General features: G+C 44.7%; 1 protein-coding gene across 1 annotated transcript in view; it reads left to right on the top strand.

Annotated features, from left to right (window-relative positions):
• Positions 1-8247: 8247 nt before the first annotated feature.
• PLXNB2 (plexin B2) overlaps positions 8248-19748 on the top strand; it is a 261270-nt gene continuing 249769 nt past the window's right edge. The window contains 2 exon segments of the mRNA XM_068400929.1: positions 8248-8282; positions 16530-16629. The gene's annotated coding sequence lies outside the window, so the exon portion shown is untranslated.

Raw genomic sequence — 19748 nt, 5'->3', positions numbered from 1 at the left:
TTACCTTACTTAATGAATCAAAACCATTTACTGCAAGGCTTAGCTCTTCCCTTACCAGCATGGCTCAATTCTCCTCCATTTCAGTGCACCATTTCCCCATAGCACTTTTAGCTCAGACTTCCAAGTTTCATAAAACAGCTGCACAACTTGCAGAGCACCTGAGGTGATCTTTCTGCTGTATTCACTGCTGGTAAGGGCTCAGCTGAACCATCATGGCCACTGCTAAAAACTGCATTTCAAGGATGAAGCTGCCCACTTACACAAGTCCAGAAAATAATCAGAAACTAGAAAATTCAGCCTACATGAGAAGTTTGAATGAATGGGAGAGGAGGAGTGTAAAGAAATGAAGGCTTAGAAAAGGTATAATCACAGTTTTCAAATACATAAACGTTTTTTTTGTGAAGAGGCAAGGACAACCCACCTGCTTTCAGTATCCTTGTTAGCATAAGGAGCAAAGTATTTCATCTGCAGCAAGGAAGATTCAGATGGGATGTCAGGATTACAATAACAGTTAGGCAATAGATAGATGACCTGCAAAATGCTCAGACTTCCGCCAATGGAGATTTTTAGAAGATGGGCAAACTCATCAAAATTTACCTATAGGTGTAGAGGATATTGCTCCAAGTCACGGGTATGTTCTAGACACCTCAGAGGTCCTTTCCAGGCCTCTCGGTCTGTGAACCTCCATGCATGAGGTCATGCAGTAGATGCGGTCCCAGCAGAAAGACCACGTGTCGCAGAGGGCCGTTGGTACTGGACTTTTGCACCCAACGGTGCCTCTTTGTGTGATGAGCCTTGGAAGGAGGCACCACCCTGGCTGTGGCTGGGTATCACAACCTTTTCTCCTTTCTAAGAGAAATCTGAACTGAAAGGTATTTATGCTGTAGAAGTTTTCTTGAAGGGAAGAAACACTCATAACTATCTAGAAGATGATCAAATTCCTGATTTGCCTGAGCCACCATGCAAGACAGTTCTGTAGATGATTTGATGTGACTGAATTTTGTTCAGCTCTCACAAATTTTATAGCAGGCTTTGTGTTCTGTCTTGTCTCAGAGGAGCACAGTTTCTGTGAGAATTATTAGAGTGAAATATAGCTGCAGCCTCAACTATTAATCACTTCGAAAGTGAAGACCCACGTTTTCTTACGCTACATCCAGGGAAGGAATACGAGCACAGATTCGATGCATATATATATATATATACACATAAACCAGAGCCATCGCAAAACCGAGCATCTGCGTTTTGTGCTTGCAGAAACCTATACAAACCCTCACAATTCACTTCAGATTGCATGAGTTCCGGTTATCTGACGTGCCTCTGGTAAACATGGAGGTTATTATGTCCTGAGTCATTGTCCAGAAGAAAATGGATTTCTTAATCTTCTTATCTTAATCTTCTAATAAACTAAAACATGAAAAAAAAAGGCATTTTTGAGACTGATGCATAGACGACATTGAGATTTTGTAATATCCGGATGAACGAGGACTGTTTACTGCAGACAAAAAACAGCGACTGCATTTTGGCAAGTTCTTTGTAGCATCTCTCTCTGAGGACAAACACCACTTTATTCTGGCCTGCGTCCAAGTGAAGCAACTGCCTTCATCAAGAACATTTATTTAGGTACTCTGACACGGTGGCAAAGGCACTCAAAACGTGATTAATGGCAATGGGAGATCATACAAAGGTTAATGCTTTTTCACCTGTATGCCACTGCTCCTAAACCAGAGATTTGGATGTGTACTGACCAGCTATTTCACCTGCTCGTGCAGGGCAGTTTCCATATGGCAGATTGAGATTGTGCTGGAGTACTGCTAGGCAAAAGTAACAGAGATGGGCAGGGTCATTGAAACTCTGTTAGTCCATCTTCGTGCTGTTATCTAACCAAAATCATTTGAGTTGGATGTCCCAGGCCTCAGTACAAACCTCATGATTTATGTATGCCAAAAGCTGCTTTCGAAAACGTTCATCCTTTTACCATCTCCCATGAGCATCAAAATGTCCAGTGTGTCTAGCAGGATACCGCGTATTTATTTTTCACGTTGCTCGTGAGGAAAAGCTGCTTTAGTAAAGCCACATGGGGTGGCAAGCAGCGTTAAATAACAAAAGTTTCCCGTTGATTACCCCATTCCGTCTCCTCCCTGTGGCAGAAACAGATAAGACGTGATTTTTCTACCAATTTCATTGACATGAAAATAACCACTTTTAAAATCAGGGCTAATGAGCTAGAAATGTACAACAACAAAATTGCTCAAAACCTGTAAATATGGACACTGAAATGCAGCTGTTTGACATGCTGAACCACAACAATGACACATGATTTATTGATTAGTTGCCATCACATGATGGAAGCTCAGCTAGTCAGTTAAAATACTCATGTATCTTGGAAGTCTTCCTACGAATAAAAAGGTAAAATACAGCCTCAGTGTTAGTAGTCAATACTTTATTTTTCTATCTTAACTGATGTGTCATTGATGAATTCTGATTGGTCTAAGTCTTTTAAAATGATAAATGCTTCTCTAATTCTATTGTACCATATTAAACTCCTACTATTTTAGCTATTTGTTTACTACTATAGTCCACATACACTTGAATAGTATAAACACAAAATTTCTGCAATATATGTTGAGAAAATATTAATTATACACTATCTGAGGTTGCTGATGTAAAAAGATGCATTATTTCCAGCATAAAATAGTTAAATCTGGTTTTCCACTTCTGAACAGAACACTGCAATCATGCACTCTTACATGTAATTGTCTTCCCACAGCCTAGCTCTCCATAAGAAAACTAGTTCAAATATTAGTAGATAATGAGAATCTATTATTTTTTCTACAGTACATATATATTTATAGCAGCATGCATGGCAGTTAACCAATTGCAATAGCCAGTTCTCCAACCAGCTGCAGAATTAGCAATACCATTGAGTGTAAGTATATTGGCTATGGTTAAAATGAATGGTTACTTTGTGATAGCAGAGCAGTGGCTTTGGAACTTAGCTTGGCATCTGCCTTAATTACAGTTGGAAATGCTGGTTTGTCTGGTTTGTACATGTACAGGTGTGTGTGTGTGTTTGTGAAGGGTCTATTTAAACAAAAAAAAGGAGGAGAAAAAAAAAAAGGGCAGGGCCAAATATTGGTTGTCAACATTTTACATTCATTTTCATTTTAGCTACATTTTGAAACAACACTAAACTTTCTGCTGAAATTTCTTATCATATTTTGATTTTTTAAAAAAACTAAATTCCCCATAAAATTCAAGATAGCATTAAAAAATACAAGCATTGCCCATAAGAACCTCTTCATTACCCAAGGATCACTTAACCGGGCTCACACACAACCGGGTACAACCAGGGCAACGTCAGAACATCAAGTCTTGACTGTGAGGGCTGCTACTTGTAGTAGTTACACATATGCATGCAGACATTGCACACATCCATATAAGGCTCTATGCAGATTCCACATAGAAATTGTATCCAGGGCCTGCTGGGTTTCTATCTCATACCTTTGTGCAGCAATTTATATCTGTAGCAAAGTATACGCAAAATGTCTGCTAAACTAAACAAAAGCAGAATTCTGACTGGGTAACACTTTGCACAGGGGTAAACAAATGTATCAAGTGAGGGTTGGTTACAAAATACCGGAAACCACCGGCTCCCGGTTGTTCAAATATTTTCCAGCATCAAAGGAAAAAAAATGAAGGGAATCGTACAATTAACCTTAGGTTATTTCACCCTTATACATTTTTTTTCTGGATTGTTGGAAAATGGGCACTGAGAAATCCATCAACCAAAAAAACCGCCTAATATATACAAATTGATCTGCCATGTGAGGGTGGTGCAAAGGGCATGAAAGTCAGGATGTGCACAGTGACATTTCACAAATCTAATAATAACACCTTAGATTTATCTGGCACTTTTCATCCAGAAAAAGTAGATCCCAAGGTGATTTATGGACTGTAAAAACATAAATATGTGTATTTGGGTCATTGCAGTCACTAGCAGAAGAGAACACGGTGCCCTATCAATCAGAACCAATGACATCAGATGGAGGGTGAAAAAGTCTTTTAGAGCCCTTGTTTATATCTAAACCAAGAGACTAAAACCATTCAGGTAGCGTCTACTTCTTGTGCTCTTTGTATCCCCATTATTGATATAAATTTCTTACAAAGGATGGCAGCAGCAGCAGTGCTGGGACAGACTGAATCTCAGCTACAGCTGTTGCCTGGTATGGCAGATGCATCGCTGCTTACACGAGGAAGAATCCTTTCCCCTTTCGTCCCCCTCCCCACCCTTCAGAAGAGAGCTGAGATGCAGAAGATGCTCAAGCAGGATGTAAGGAGGTCACTCGGACATGCGGGCATACAGACAATCAAAATTTTCTGCACACAGAAAGTGTAACTTTAATCATTTTAAAGGATTTGGGATTCTTCTTTAGCTGTTTGGGTTGCTCTCAGGTTATCGCCATGACCACAGGGCAACAACGTTCCTTCCTAAAGGCTGATAATCAATCATCTGGCTGTTTATCTGCCCATCAGCCCCTCATAAAAATGTCAGAATACATTGGTGAGTTGCAAACAAATGAATAAAAGAGGGAGAAGCCTCAAAGATAATTAAGTTCCCACAGGTTTGTGAGCATCAGTGACTAGAGACTCAATTAGTTTTCCAACAGAGAGAGATACAGGAGGAACTCGGCTGTTAAGGGCTGTGCTTCGCAGCAGCCCGTCGCCCCAGCAGCGCAGGCAGCCGCGCTGCGCAGGCAGCACACATGCTGCTCCAGACCAGCAGCAGTGGCTGCTGTGCATCGGCGCCAAGAAGAGATGTCACGTTGGACATGAAAGAGAAACGGGAGACGAGGTTATAGCAATGCATGAGTCAGAGACGAAGCCACAGGAAACCTGGCTTCATTAGTTCTGTTGCTCGTGGAACAAGGTGTTTTTAATAATGACAGCTGGAAATTCGGCTCTTTTTTTACAGGCCTCGAAGGTCTTGGCGGTGGGAAGGATACTGTGTAGTGCTGCGTCTTGGATAAAATTGAGAATTGACGGCACTGGGAAGGGAAGCAGGAGAGAGGCACAGGCGTTGCATCCAGTGTAAAAGATAATAAAAGATAATAACAGGCAGAGAAAAAACCAGAAGGACGCAAGTATCAACGAACAGGTGATAAGGTGAGGAGAGAAAGAGGGAGTGCAGAGGGAGGAAATAAATAGAAATTAAAATCTGGACTAGAGTCCTGTTCACATGCAGTCCCGTGATCTGTGTCCTTACTGGAGAGGGAGAGAACTCAGCTTTCCTCCCTGAGCCGCACTCTGTGCGTGTGTGAGCGCACACCAGCAGAGAAGATCCATGAGAGTCTGAGAAGCTGTTAATCACCGAATCCCTTACTTGTTGCTCTTTTGTAAGCATTTCTGCATTTAGGATTTGATTAGACCTCTTTTTTTTTTTTTCTTTTTTGGTGGGTGATGATAAGGGAGGGGAATAATCCTTCAGCTGTAAATAGTGGTTTTTGATGTGCAGCTGTTTATCTGGGTTTACTGGGGAGGTATCTCCCCGTATCACATACTTCTCTTCGGGGGAGAAGGATGATGTGATGGCTCCAAGACAAGGAAGGGCCAATGGGAGGCAGAAGACCACCCTGTGAACACTTCACACCTTGGCAAGCAGGCTGAGTGCCGAATTCAGCACTGAATTCAGTAACAAAAGTGCTGCAGCACACATTTGTGCCCCAGCCGGCAGGAGCATGGGCCGATACACCATGCTGCTGCTTTAGCACATCCACATGTGCCTGGCAGAACAGCAACCTGCGGATGCTTAGCAGAGAAGACAGCTGTCCTGGGATGGGATGCTGTGTGGCCACCTCGAGCTCTAGTTCAGCTTCGTAATCCCTGTCACACTCGGCAAGGTCAAATGCACAGCAGGTAATTGTTATGGACTGGATGAGGATTCAGCACGGCTTCACTTCACCAGCTCCTCTTTTGAATTAAACAAACTGTCACCATTGCTCTGGCTCTGTCCGTGTTTCTAAAAAAAAAAAAGGCTGTTATGAGGCCAGAGCAACAGGAGCCAAAGGAAACCATTCCAGCCAGAGCAAATCATGTGGTGGGCTGAGAGGGGGCTAAGGCTTAGATTTAGCCTGGGGACAGCCACCATGAGACAGCAGGAGTGTAGCAAGTACTGCCCTGGCTAGTGGCCATTGGATGGAGCAGGTGTGGGCCCACTACTGGGGCTCCCCCACTTGGTAGGGTGAGCAGATCACTAGGTTCAGAGCAGGCAGGGTGGGGGGACAAGTGACAGAGCTCCCAGCAAAAGCCCCTTGGGCAGAGCACACTGGCAGGCAGGGATTCCCAGGCCAGGGCACAAGGAGAGCTGCCTGGCTGGTAATTCCAGGGCATTCTGCCAAAAGTTTGGGCACAACCTGGCCAGAAGCCCAGATGTTCAGAAAGCAGCCTGGAAAGTGAAGTCTTACCAAGCCCATTAGCAGCCTCTGAGTTTCTCTGTCCTGGATGCCTCCCAGGGCTTGCAGGACACAACTAATCTGATTTTCCTAGGGAAGTCCCATCTCCCTCCTCTTCAGACTCCTCTTCTCTCAGCAAGCGAAGAGGTACAGAGGGGGGATCCAGATCTTCTGAAATGCTACACAGTCACACCAGAGTGGTTCTTTCTCATCTTACCGTAACTCAGCCCAGTCAGGTGAAGAGTAGGAAGGAGGCAAACAAACAAGGACAAGGGCCTTCTGGTAGAGGTGAGTGAAAAAAACTGTGCCAGACTGGTGAGACCCAACCAGCACAGTCTGCCTCCCCAGTGCAACCCCAAAGGGAAAACCCCCCAAAACCCCACATTACGTTTGAACGGTCCCAACCTGCCGTTAGGACTGCGGCCGCACTTTGCACGGCCAGACTCTGAAAGCCACTTTTAACATCTCCTCCAACAGCCTCCCATTTTTTACTCTTGCCCAGGTTTTGGAGCTGATTTTTATTTATCTGGTATTTGTTGCCGTTCTGAGATGCAATGACAATTTTTCTGCAACTTCCAGGGTGCCGTTTGAGAAGCGTGGCTTTCTGACCAGCTCTCTCCTGTTGTCTCAGTGGGAAGCCCAACACACACAGCATTTAATGAAGCTGCGCTCAAAATGCCAACAGCAGCAAATTAATTACTCCTTGCAATATTACTGGTCTACATTTGACTGACAGAAAGCTACCTGCAAAGTCTAAACAACTTCCCCAAAGCTTACCTGAGCCTTTCTTCTAAGGCATTCCTCTTTTTAATAGATTTATCCCTACATTACTTACAGTTGAGACAAATTTGACATCTGAATGCGAGGAAAATCACGATGCTAAAGCAAGTCGATGCTGTGTTTACACACAGGCAGGGAGCGGGCTCTGCATTAACTCCTGTTGGTGCGTTTCTGGGGGGAAGACAGGAGAAATTTGCACACAAGCTTTTTAGCGGAGTGCCTGAGAGGGAGAAAAGACCTTCAGAAATTGCGATTACAGAGAGTTTACCTGAGAGGGATAAACCCTGGAGTACTTCAAGTTCACTAGCAATGTTGCCAGTGACATCTTTTGGGCCCCACAAAGACAGGGCAGGATGTGCAGGAAGAGGGGCGCTCTGTGGGAGCCCAGGAGTCTGCCCGGGAACGAGGGGTGGAAATTACGCTGTTCTCTACCTATTCAGGAGCGTCCCCAAAACACCACCGGAATACGCCAGGTACCCCAAGGCCTTTAGCTACAAACAGCAAGGAGACCCTTCCCCAGCGGTGCCCCCTGCCCCGCCGGAGAGCACCGCGGAGCCCAGCGCCGGCCCCAGCCGCGGGCAGAGGCCGCCCGGGGCCGCCGGGCAGGGCTGCACCGCCCCGGCACTCCCGCCGCTCCCCACCACCGGCGGCCCGCGGGGGGCTGAGCGCTCGCCGCCCCCGGCGCTGGAGCAGCCGCCCCCGGACCGGCCCCGCCCCGGCTCCCCGGCGGGGCTCGGCGCGCCCCCAGCTCGGAGCTCCCCGGGAGCGGGTGTCCCCACTGCGCCGCGCCGGCTCTGCCTGGCCAGCGGGCAAAACAAAGCAGAGACGGGGAAAGGAAAAGGAAGAGAAAGTGCGGCTCCTGCCTCCGCCCGGATCTCCCTGCATGAGAGAGCACTGCAAGCGGATCCTGACCGGGGGCAGGGGGTGGAGAGAGGGAGGAGGAGGAGGACGGAGGGAGGGAGGGACGAACGGGAGCCTCTCTCCTTCCCTGGGCTGTTTTTTCAGTTTCCTGTCTCGCATTGTGCTCACAGCGGATATGTGCTGCGCCTACAGGTGTGTCCCCTCCTCGCAGCTTTTCCCCGGCTCCCCGGCGTAGGCTCCGCTGTCGGGGGGCGGCGGCGGATCGCGACCGTCATGTGATGATTAATTTTTCTCGGGGCCGTTTCTCTCTCCTCTCTCTCTCTCCGCCTTCCTCTCCTCCCTCGCTCCCCGCCGCTTTCCTCCTTCCTCTTGGAGGTGGCCGTAGCCGCTGCCGCCTTCCCGCTTACTCCGGCTGCTCTGGCGGCGGCGGGGCCCGCCAGGAGCATGGGCGGCCGCCGGGGGCTGCCGTAGCGCCTCTGCCCAGCCCGCCGCCGCCCGCCCCCAGCTCCCAGCCGCCGCCGCTCCCGCTCGGGCAACTCGGACGGTCCGCGCCCGCGGGGCTCTCTGCCGCCGGCGCCTGCACCTGTTGAAGGTAACGCAGCCCCCAGCCCTGCCGCTGCGCGCCGCGGGATGGGGCTGCGGGCTGGGGGGGTGGATTTCGCGGCGAGGTCCCCCCGTCTACCCCTTTCCCCGCTCGGGAGCCGCTGAATCGCGGGCAGAGCAACTTCACCCTCCTCGGCTGCGGCCCCCGGGGCCGGGGCGGCGGGGGCTTCCGTCGCGCTGCCCGCCCCCCAGATGGTTTTGGTTAAGGGGCTCCCAAGCGGCGGCTTCGGACTCGGAGCGCCGTTCCCAAGCCCCCACGCAGGGCCGGGGGAAGGCGCGGGGCGGTGGCTCCTCCCGCCCGGCAGACGCGGAGCGCCGGTGCCCGGCGGAGCTCCCTCCGCTCCTGCCGCCGGAGAGCAGCCCCGCTCGGTGGGGGCCGGCTGCTCCTCCCGAGAGTTTCGCAACGCCCGCGGCGCGCCGGGGCTCAGCAGCCCCGGTGTCGCGGCTCTCCCTGGCCCGGCGCCGGCCCCGCGATCCGCCTTCACACCGCCCGCTCGGGAGCTCCTTTGGGTTTTCGTGCAAAGGCGTTTTATCTTTTTGCAGAGGCAGCTTTAAACTTTCTTTCTAAACTCTTAATTAGATCTGCTGTACTTTGCTCGTGTTTCGTGCAGGCGAACGAAGGTGCGAGGCTGGAAAGGCTTGTGACTCAAGGCGTAGTTATTGGGGAGCTGCAGAACACCTCTGCCTTCCGTGTTTAGCTGGGCTGTACCTGCGACTTGTGACTTTAACTCTCCGAGACTGACGCAGTCAGAAGAGATCAATAACGATTTGGGTCCTTTCTGGGTTAATCAGACACTCGGGTGAATATACAAAGAAGGAAGTGTAAGTTTATCACGTCTCTGAAATCTCACGGAAGATAGCATTGCCTTTGTTGTCTGTGAATTAATTAGAGCACTACGGTCCCGTCCCTATCACTGAGCTCGTCATCAAATGATAACTTGCTTGTGAAGGAACTTGATGCTTTTGTAGCTAACGCTGTTACCTTGAATGCGATGATTAGCTTATTGAACACCAGAGGGAACTCTGAATAGGTAATGCATTCGAGGGAGATACATGCTTATTTTACTGTTTATGTTCTCATTACAATGGAATCTAGAAGGAAGCAAAGGTTGGTAAGTAATAGGCTCCTGGTGTGTACCTAGGATTGGCTTCAGCTTGCTTTACAGTTCTTTTCTGAAGGCGTCAACCCCAAAGATGGGCTGAAAATTCTCTTTTTTTTTTTTTTTTTCCTTTCCAAAGCTTGAAATATATAACTGGCTTTTGTAGACTTATCAGCTGGGTGGCCCATTTGCTGTGAGCTAGGGAGTGAGGTTACATATGCACATTGGGCTGACACTTAATGCCCAGCCTGCCTCTTGGGTTGCGAGACAGATCGGGTGCACTTGGGTACGGGGACTGCTGCCTGCGATGGAGAAATCAGAACAGAGCACGCTTCCAGCCAAAACAAAAGGGAGGAAGACTGCTTCCGAGCCTGGCGTGGCTTGTCCTCCTTGCCTTGAATACTTGTGGGTCGGAAGCCCTGGTGGAAACCTAGTCTGATTGCACGTGAAGTAGAAAATTATCTTTCTTAGTAGTTTACTTAAATCAATACAGAAGGTAAATGGTGGCGGTGTTCGGGAAAAGAGTTTGAATGGTGGCTTCTGGTCCAAAAGCTTTTTAAATGATCTGATATAACTGTTAAGAAGCTGATGTCAACCCACCAAAATGTGATGCGGTGTTCTGTAGTAAGATGAACCCCCAAAACATACGCCTGAAGCTTTGGATGCTCGTGATAGGCTGTTACAACAGTTTTGATAATCAGACTTCTTTAATACCGCTGGATTGTCGATGATGTGGGAAGGATAGCACAGTAAATACACTTGTGACTCTGACTTATGCTCCAGGAGCTGAAACATCCAGCTGTTCATCCTGTCCTTTTGCCAGAGGTTACTCTGCCATTCAGCCTTGTATCCTATTGGACTTTGAATCTGCCAGAGTTTACAGCCTGGCATATGAATGTAAACTGTGTTTTATGGCTGTTCATGTTAGTGTGTAATGTTGTGAAGTCCAGTAGCGTGAGCCTCCTGTTCATCTCTCTGTCCTGGCAGAGGGACAAGGCAAACAGCTGGGGTCAGCTAAATCGAGCAGCAGTTGTGAACCAGAGCCTGTAAGCACCTATGTTCTTCTGAAATGGCAAATTTCATGACCTTGTACCACGTCTTGGTGGGCAGTGGTAGCAGGGAGGCAGCTTTGCACAAGAAGAGGTTGTGTGACCTTCTGGTAAGTCGGTCACAGCATGCAGGGTTCTGGGTTTCAGAAGGACGTAGCAGACGGTGCACCCAAACAGTCCTCCTCTTCCTCTTCTCCTCCTTCATCCATTCTGGGAATTAGCAAGTGAACAAGGGTTTTTTTTTCTTTTAGCCAAATCTTGCTTTTCCATCTAACTTAAAGACCTGTCATGTAAAATACCCTCTTCTGCCTGAATTTTCCTACAGATGTTGGGAGTGCGGTAAAGGCTTTAAGTAGCTTTACAAAACTGGGAGCTGTTTGCCTTGCATGCAGAAGATCCCTAAGAACAAATTACATTTTGGAGGGAGATCTCCTCATGAATGCCTGTTAAGAACAAAAAATTTCCAGTGACATGTTCCTAACGGGTTTGGATTCTGGTTTGGTTTTAGGAAAATGGTTTGCAAATTCATTTATTTTTATGAAGATGTAATACTAAGCGTTTGTATTTTTGTAATGGCTATAATTTGGAACTTTTCATACACTTTTAAATCATTTATTGTATGAAGCACTGAATGAAGATATTTGTTACACTAGTGTCACATTGTGAATATTGAATTACAATTGTAAAATTAAGGTAACAAGCTTAAATTGGGGTTTGCAACTTTAAGCTCTTGCCAGCAAGCAGTTAATGGCAACGTTAACTGCTAATAAAGTAATTGCTATCGTTCTTTTACTGTCATTTTGTTCTCACTTTCCTCCAGTCAGACTGTTCCGCAGAGATATAATGAATATTCACCAAAATAGCTTGGCATTGTCACTTACGCAATTCCTCATCACATCCAATGTGTTGATGAGCTAATGTGCACTTGATTAAACGTACTTGATTTATGCAAACAAAAACTGTAGGTCCTTCTTGAAGTAAAGTTAGCACCTGCACAGCTGTTAGTGAGATGAGAGTCTAAATAATTAAGATGGAATTAAGTAAACAAACAACCCCAATGTGGTTTTCCTCCTACTTCTTCACCTTTATCAGGTTCAACTCAGTAGTGGATATTTATTTTGGCTTTTCTTGCACATTTTCTCATCCACCACAGGAAGGTGTGAAGCTCAACTTACAGTGGAGAGGCCCTCTTCTGTTTAAATGGCTACCATTAGAATTAAAAAAAAAAAAAAAAGGCTATTATTAGCTATAATAAAGCCAGGGATAACTAGAATTAGTATGAGTCTGGCTTGAACTTGACATTGGTCTGTTAATCCTGAGTAAGTCACTGAGAGGGTGTCTGTTTTAAAAAAAAAAAAAAATAAAAATATTTGGATAGTAAGTGGTTTAACCTCCTACTCTTTGCTTGGTCAAAACTCATGTAGAGAAAGTGGAAATAAGGAGTTGAAGATAGCCATTCTGTCTAACCGTCAGCGGCTTAGTGTTACAAAAAGCTCTATGACTTGTCTACAAAACTGCTCAGATCCGGCTATAAAAAGAGGTTGTGGAGTCCTTACCCCTGGGGGCTCCAGAGGATGGATGGAGGAGGGAGAGGGCACGTGCTTGCTCAGGCCCTGGAGCAGCAGGATAGACTGCAGACCTGTTCAGGGGACCTTGCAGGCTTAGGACTTATTTTCTCAAGGCAGATAGCAATTTGTTTATCTGTTAAAATTGAGTGTTTCTCAGTTTCTGTCTCTGCAGTGAAGTCTCTGGTAATACATAACTTTTGGATTTCTCTAAGTTTCTTTCCTTCTCAGATGGTTGAGGGAAGACTGACTTGTAACGTCCAGAAGTGCCTGTGCTTAACAAATGTTAGTAACGATGATTAAAAAAAAAAACCCAGAGCAACTAGATGACCAGCCCTGCTCAACTCCTCAGTCTGGGGCTGCCGTAACACGGGGCAGAGGTTGTCCCCAGGAACGTGTCAGCAGAGCCGTGGTCACCAGCCACGTGCGTGTTGGGACGCTTGGCTTCTCTTTGGAATTTGGCTTCTGGGAGCTGGCGCCAGTGCAGATTGATGATTAGCTCCCTGCTGGGCTCCCTGGGCTCGGAAGCCTCAGCACTTGTCAGCAGATGGAGTCCACCCAGCACCTTCTGAGGTGCTTCCAACATTGTCCCGCCTTTGTGGTTAGCTTCCAAGTTTCCACCTTTCTGGATTCATTTTCAATATGCCCTCTTCCACCGCCTGCCCTCAGGCAAACGGCTTTGCAATCCTGGAAACAAGTGAAATTAGTAGTTTTGATTTATTGAATCAAAGTGTGTCTTCTTCAAAAAGTTAGTTATCTCATTAAAACCTTATTTCTAGTGTTTCACTTGTTTTTCTTGTTAACTAGCATCACTAATTTAAGGCCACAGGTAAAAAGCAGAGGCATTTTGCTAATTTGCAGTGAATGGATTTTGTATTACTGGACAGTTACAGTTTTCTTTATGTTGCAGATATGTCATCTTTCTTTCTTTCTATTAAAGTTGTTTAAAAGCCTTCTCAGACCTACAACAAACCAGAAGCTGGGGAGAAGCTTTTCCCCTAAGCTGTCCTTCCCCTACATCTGTGCTGGACCTGCACAGGTAGACCTCTTGGGAGCACTCTGCCCAATTAAGTACATAGGAACTGCCTGTGATTGACATGACTTTAAATAAAAACCCATGGGATTTTTAGCACTTCAACTGAATTGTTACAGAACAAAGTACATTCATGCTTATTGCTGAATAGACCTGGCTAGCGTATTTCTAGTTAAGCTGGATTAGGTCTACATGTCGATTTGGATTGAAGGAAGTTCTCGTAAACCTGACACTAATCTTCCTATGTCTAGAGGGATCGTTAGGATGGTAGCTGGGTCTCTTGGAGAAGTGATGCAGAAATCACAATTTCTCACATTTCAAGCTTAACCTTCTGTCTGTGCTAATTGACTGTGTTTTAAATAGGTAGAAATTTCACGAGGTAACTCCTTGCATCTTTTCCACCCAGGCTCTTGTTTATCTTCTAGATAGTTTAAGAAGAGGTAGTACCTCTTTCTGACAGATGTATGTAAGAGATGTATAAAAAGAAGATCTAGCTCTTACATTCCTAGTTGCATCACTATTCAGAATTTATGAAGGACCGCTTCTTTAACCAGTGTTTGCCCAGTGGGAAAATAGTATTCAACCATAGGAAGGAAGCAAACGGCAGACAAAATAAAACATATTGATTTGGTAAAAAGGGTGCAACTGAAAGACAAGGTGAGGTCTCCCATCCTGAATCAGAAAGACAATTTAATAATCTTTTGCTTGGACTTAGCCCAGGCATACACAGCAAAGAAAAGCTTCCTTCCTGAAGATACATAGTGCTTGAAATGGTTGATAGTAGTAGGCTATGGTTTCCTTCAGCTTGTACTAGTTAGTCCTTTCCCTTTAAATGGATCTGGTTATACTCATTGCAATCGGAAGTCCAAAATATGCAGCTTCTCTCTTAAATACGTCAGAAGACCATTAATTTGTCCTTCCTTAATATGTTGCCACAACGTGTGTTGAACTTACGTGCTATGTTCGTTTAATCAGTATAAGACAATCTTGTATAAACTTAATGTTGGGCCTGTTGAATTGTAAGGCAATGAAAGCAATAGTTTAACTAATCCCCAGTCTTGTGGGATTAGTAAGTAGTTAAAAAGAAAGAGCTTTAAGAAGTTTTTCTGTGCTATTTTGATTCACATCATCAGCAACTGGACCTTTTTGCCTCATGAACTGACTAACAGCCCATGTTAACTCTAGGCGGGATTGCAATGCATGCACGTCATGGGTGTAAGTTACAAACCTAGAGAAGTAACTGAAACAGACGACTTTTGGGATATTGATTTTTCTTCCCAAACATGCTAAATGGAGGTGGCTTTGTCTGAAAGGCTTTTACTCAGGCTGAAAGTGTCTTTGTGAGTACTTTGAAGAAGTTTTTCAAGAGTCAGTAACTCTACAACCACAAAGCTGGCTTCGTGACTAGGAACATCTATCTGCTGTATGCTCCAGGTGTTATCTCCTTCTGCCCACCCAGGCTGTTTAGATGAAAAACCAAAAGACTTCACTTGCCTTGGCAACGCCGTAGCCCTAAATGGTGATACAAGTTTATTTATTAGTACATTGGATAAAGCTCCAGAGAAGTGATGTTGATGTTTATTAACAGATGGCCTCTTCATTTGACATTTAGCTGGGCGAAGATCTGCAAGCATTTCACAGTCCATTGTGCATTTAATTGAGTGTTCTGTAGCATTAGTGAAAATGCAGGGCAATACCCTTCTGGGTTTTTTTAGTTTTGTTTTTTCTTTGATTTGGTGGTTTTTTGGTGGTTTTTTTTTTTTTTGAGACTATCAGTCAGAGTTTAGGGTCAGAGGAGCTGTCACGTCCTGCAGTTTGACCATCTCACTTGGCTGTTGCTCACGGGCTGAACAGATCCTTGGACTAAAGCATATCTTATCCTGAAAATACTAAGAAAAAGATAATCCATCTTTAAGAATGTTGTTCCTGTTCATTTCTCCGTGTTCAGATTTATATCTCATTTCTAACAGGAGCCTTCTATGCTTTTGACTTGCATCTGTTGGTCCCTTTTAAGTCTTCTTGTGGCTGCATTAAAGTGTTTTTTATCACTGATAATTTTTTTTCCTTAAACATGATCAAGTAAACTATCGGTTGTCTGTGTGGCTTATCAGAAGGACTAAAACTTTAAATCTGATTATACATAATGCTTTTTTGGTTTTGTGACTCTGCTCTGCATGTTCTCTAATTTTCAACATCTTTTTTTGAGCATCAGCCATGAGACTGGGCGCAGTATTTCAGTGTCACTCATTACTATTACATACCCCATCCCACCCCGTTCAGTATTTCCATTTGCTGTCATACCTTTGCCTTCATGAACATTAGCCCTTTTAATAACAACAGAAGCTCTGACTGTGATGTTTAGTTGCATGGCTGTGATGACCTCTGCATCCCTTTTAGTTTCCTTGCTTCTTGAGGTCACAGTCCTCTGATTTGCAAACCTTACCCGCATCCCTTGTTACTGGGTACATATATCTGCATTCAGATGTCTTAAGACTGTTTTGGTTGGAATGAGCCCAACATGACAAGTACTTGAGATAACTCTGTGTGATTTCCTTTCTATTTTTATTTATCACGCTACTAAACCATATAATCCATTAATTTTACTACCAAAGACATACTTATTTCCAGGTAGCTAATAGAACAGTTAAGTAATAATAGAGTGTAATTCCAGCCATTGTGAACTGCAAAAGGAGCATTGCAGTCGCATGGTGGTGTTAGTCATGACAACTCTTTTGAGATCTTTCAGTTAACTAATTTTTAATCGATTTGGCCTACATGTTTTGATATCCTGTTTTTAAAATCCTCTGGATTTGATGTTCATTGACTGTTATGACACATCTTTAAGTGTTTAATTGCTGTATTTAGTGTGAAATCAATAGATTTCACCACCTTTTTTCTTCCCCCTTTTGCATTTATACAGATGAAAATGAGGAATTTTCTACAATGTTTTGAGATGCCAGCTCCAAAATGATTCCTTGCTCAGGATACCCATAAACCCACTGAGCAAGCTTTCTCTTTGATTGTGCGTGTTGCCCAGTCCTTTGTCTTATGTCTTCTCTGAAGCATCTTTTCTGCGTCTCTCCCAGCAGGAACAAGTACACGTCAAAAGGCACTTCAACCTGGAAGATATTTGCACAGAAGCCTGAGCCCCAAGAAGTCCCTTTTGCTAGCGGTGGTCGTGCTGCTCAGGTGGGCTAAGAACTCATTTGGATGGAGGGTTTTTTTTTAACTTTTTCTTCTTCCGAAGCAGCATGTTGCTCACTTGAGAAGGAGGAGGTCCTCTTGCAGAGTGCTGCGGTGCAGTTGGCTTGGTGCATCAACAAGAGAGGTGGCTGGGTGGGGTTTGTGTGCTTTGGGCTTAGGTTGAAATATTATGGCCTCAAATTTAGTGCAATAATCTGGCATGAAAATGTATTACTTTGTAATTGTCCTGGATACTGTCTGATTTAATAGTGATTTTTATGCGTATATTTATACCTCCTGAACCTGTAGTGTAAAAGTGTAAAATGGCATTAAGCAACTTGTGTGTGTGAATCATCTCCAAGGTAACTTAGTTATCAAAACATAGTATCTCAGTTGCTCAGAGTAACACTTTCCACTACTCTAATTGCACTTGTGCAATCTGTGTTGCTTATACTGCCACTGTTCAAATTATTGTATACAGGTGTACTCGGTAAGGACTTTCCAATTTACTTTTCCCAGTTGTAGCAATTAGTTATTATCTTTTCATTTTGATCCCAAGGCCTGTAAAATAAGTGAGTAAATGTAAACAGCATCCTTGAAACGAAACTCTTCATCGTATTTTCTCCTACTGATAATTTGAAGAGGCAGCCTGTGTTTTCTGTTGTCTGTGGTATAATTAGTCTACTTGAATAATACTTGAACAGGAACTCTGATAGAAGAAGAGGGTTTAGCAGCCTTGGAAGTTAGGAGCTTTTGAATGAGGCAGCACTGAAGAGTTCCTGTACATTATTACTCAGCTTATTGGGAAAAGAAGAGGCTGGTAAATTTGTGGCCAGAAATGGCTATGTACTTGCTTCCTTTCCCTCCCTCTCACAGCCTTTTCTATTTAGCTCACACCTTTCATGTACAGTAATTTGGCAAGGCCAGGTCGTTTGCTGCTGTGTCTCTGTCCCAAACTGAGATGCCTCTACACTGTGCTAATAGTTCAGTGGCATCGGCCAGACAAAACAGGCGTTATCTGCTGGAATACAAGAAGTCTGCGTTGATTTGTGTGTAGGTTTGGTGTCCAGAGTGCCATCTATGTGATCCACTGTATGCAGTGGGGTCCTGTAGGTTTCTTGGCTGGCGACTTCATGTATTCTGGTTTTGCTTCTGCCTTTAGCAAGTGTTTCATTTCTCTAAATTTTTTTTTTGGCATTGCCTCTTTTTGGGGAATCTGTAGATGAAAAATACAATTTGATGGTATTTTTATCATATAGAAGTAGGGCAAGTGGATGCTGCAGCATTCCTTCTTGACCAGGAGGGGTGGGGACCTGATAACTCTATTAGCTATCCGATGTCCTCTTTCCAAAAGTCCCATGTGTAGAAGAAGACCTGCATTCCCAGATTTCCTGGCTTGAGCGAAGGCTTCTACAAAGCACTTTCACATCAGGCTCTCCATACCCACGAGATGACTTGGCACTGGGGAGAGCGTTTCTGTTCCAAGTGGGTTAGCAGTGTGCATAGACCATCATTCAACGATATGAAGTCTTTGGTGGCAGCTCTGCTGTGAGTAGTTCCTGCCATCACTGGCCAGGAGCTGCTTGGTCGTGCTACCACAACTGTTTTGTGGAGCTGTGCTGTGAGCTGGACAGGAGAGGTGATCTGGCATTATACTATAGTATAAGTAGTTGTTATATGGCTTTGAAAAAAAATATTTAAAAGTTTCACTGCATCTCTGATGTGTTTCACAGCATGGCCCTGCAAACACATGTTATTTTGCAATGTTGGATTGAGAAGCTGGAAGGGCAAAATCAAAAAAAAAAAAGAGGTTTCAAGACCCACTTAAACTAATTTTGTTGCCAAATCCTTTGTGTTATCAAGCCCTGCCTGTGTCTGTAGCTCTCTTCCTTTCCTGCCCATCCCCTCTTGGGTGACCCTGGTAGTCAGGGAAGAGGAGGCTTTTGCAAACAAAGTTAAGGTGTTGAGCTTGTGCTTTCAATAGCAGCCATGCCCCTGTGTAGCTGGGAATAATATGAGGTGGCTTTAAACTGAATACAGCCATTTTGCATAGAACCGGCTAGTGCCTTTATTCTCTATGGGTGCTCTAAATATCATGTCCATATGCACTTCGTGGGAGAGCTTTCTCGGTACCCATTGTTTTTTTCTCAGTTAATGACCTCCCAGGCACTGCTAGCACACTCCGTAGTGTTAACCATGCACATAGGCATTTCCTTTTCCCTCTTACCTCATTTTAGAAGACCTTGCTCTTGAATCTTGTAAATGGGGTGATAATTTCAAAGCAAACAGCTTCCAGCCCTTTCTTGCCAACTTTTGCCCACAAGGTATGCAAAGTAAACAGAGCAGTTGGGAAATTAGTTATGTACCTTACCCTCATAGTGCAAGGCATCCGAGGATGGTTCGTAGCTCTTCTTTAAGTAATGAATAAAGCGAGAGAATAAGATTAGTACACCCAAGTTACATTTTAGTGTACGGAGCCATTGCACAAATCATTCATCTTCTTAAGAAGCTTTAGGAAAACCTTGTAAAATGAGAGGCTTTTAAAAATAGCCACTATTCATGTATTGAACATAAAGGTGTTTTATTGCTTGCAGCAGAGAAAGAAAGTCAAAATATCAAGGATGGGGAAAAGAAGTATAGATAATTTTCTTCACATATAAAAAATAATTTTGAGGCAGATTTTGCCTAAATATCAGGATTCTTACCTCTCTTAGGCTCTTGGAGGAGGCTTAGAAGGATTTCCAGCTGATACCATACCGTTTATAGGTTTGATTCGGAAACTGTGCATCTCGATGCTGGAATGGTGGGTACGCAGCAGACGCAGGGTGCGATACCTGTAATAGGATACGCAGATGCCATCATGGTGTGTTTATGCAAGGAGAAAGTGCAGGCGACTATTAAAAAAATTACTTTAAAAAGCTGACAAAGAAATGGTGAACGCTAAACTTATTTGGCTCCAGCCTAGGTATTGAACAGTCTGGCAATTGAGCAATAGAAAAATTTGTTAAATGTGAAAACTAGACTCAAGGTTATCGACCCCGAGGCTCAGCTACAAGGGAATGGTGTGGCTGTAAAGAGGAATAACCACTATGTGATCTCCTCCAAATGAGAGAGGGCAAGTCCCA

This window comes from Nyctibius grandis, chromosome 5 (assembly GCF_013368605.1).
Source record: "Nyctibius grandis isolate bNycGra1 chromosome 5, bNycGra1.pri, whole genome shotgun sequence".
Classification (NCBI taxonomy): domain Eukaryota; kingdom Metazoa; phylum Chordata; class Aves; order Nyctibiiformes; family Nyctibiidae; genus Nyctibius; species Nyctibius grandis.
The sequence above is the reverse complement of the archived record's forward strand: the minus strand, read 5'-3'. Positions and strand labels throughout refer to the sequence as shown.